Source organism: Penaeus monodon, chromosome 27 (assembly GCF_015228065.2).
Source record: "Penaeus monodon isolate SGIC_2016 chromosome 27, NSTDA_Pmon_1, whole genome shotgun sequence".
Classification (NCBI taxonomy): Eukaryota; Metazoa; Arthropoda; class Malacostraca; order Decapoda; family Penaeidae; genus Penaeus; species Penaeus monodon.
Genome location: NC_051412.1, coordinates 15,529,406 through 15,529,986, shown reverse-complemented (window position 1 = coordinate 15,529,986; position 581 = coordinate 15,529,406). Strand labels below are relative to the sequence as shown.

General features: G+C 41.8%; 1 protein-coding gene across 1 annotated transcript in view; it reads left to right on the top strand.

The window, feature by feature from the left end:
- Positions 1-581, top strand: part of LOC119590617 — a 47,142-nt gene that overhangs the window by 13,256 nt on the left and 33,305 nt on the right. The gene's annotated exons all lie outside the window — the stretch shown is intronic.

Genomic DNA, 581 nt, shown 5'->3' with positions numbered 1-581 from the left:
GGGCCTTTTGGATTCGTCATTCTGTTAGATTAATCTGTGCGTCTTGTTTGTGTGTTAAACCGGTTCTTGCTGCGGAATTTATGATATATTTGAAAAACAGAGGGTCTTTGTGTGACTCAGATCCTTATCGATGGATCGATAAGGGTTATAATCGATTGAATACAGCTGTTGTGTCTGGGAATAACACTGAAATGGGGAGCGAATGTCCGTAGAAATGCATGATGGATAAAGCATTTATTTCCCTACCAATGAGGTTAATCGTCAGCGCACGTTATAGGCTGTAAATCTAAGCATTCTCCAATATACAATTCAGCCTGCAGTTTGATCGATATATTTTTGTTATCGGCGACATGTCATATCTCACTTTTTATGTCGCTTCAACGATTTCATTTAATAGAACATTTTGGGATTTTGCGTGCCTGCTGTCAAGTGATCTGTGATTGTGACGTGTATTCCGATATGTCAGTGGCGGAGGCAGTCGGCTGGACTCGATTTTTTTTCCCTTGGCGTCACTCCCTCCCTTGGAAATTCGGGTTTGTTATCAAAGTTTTGATTGGATACTGAGCCTAGCATCGCCCGGG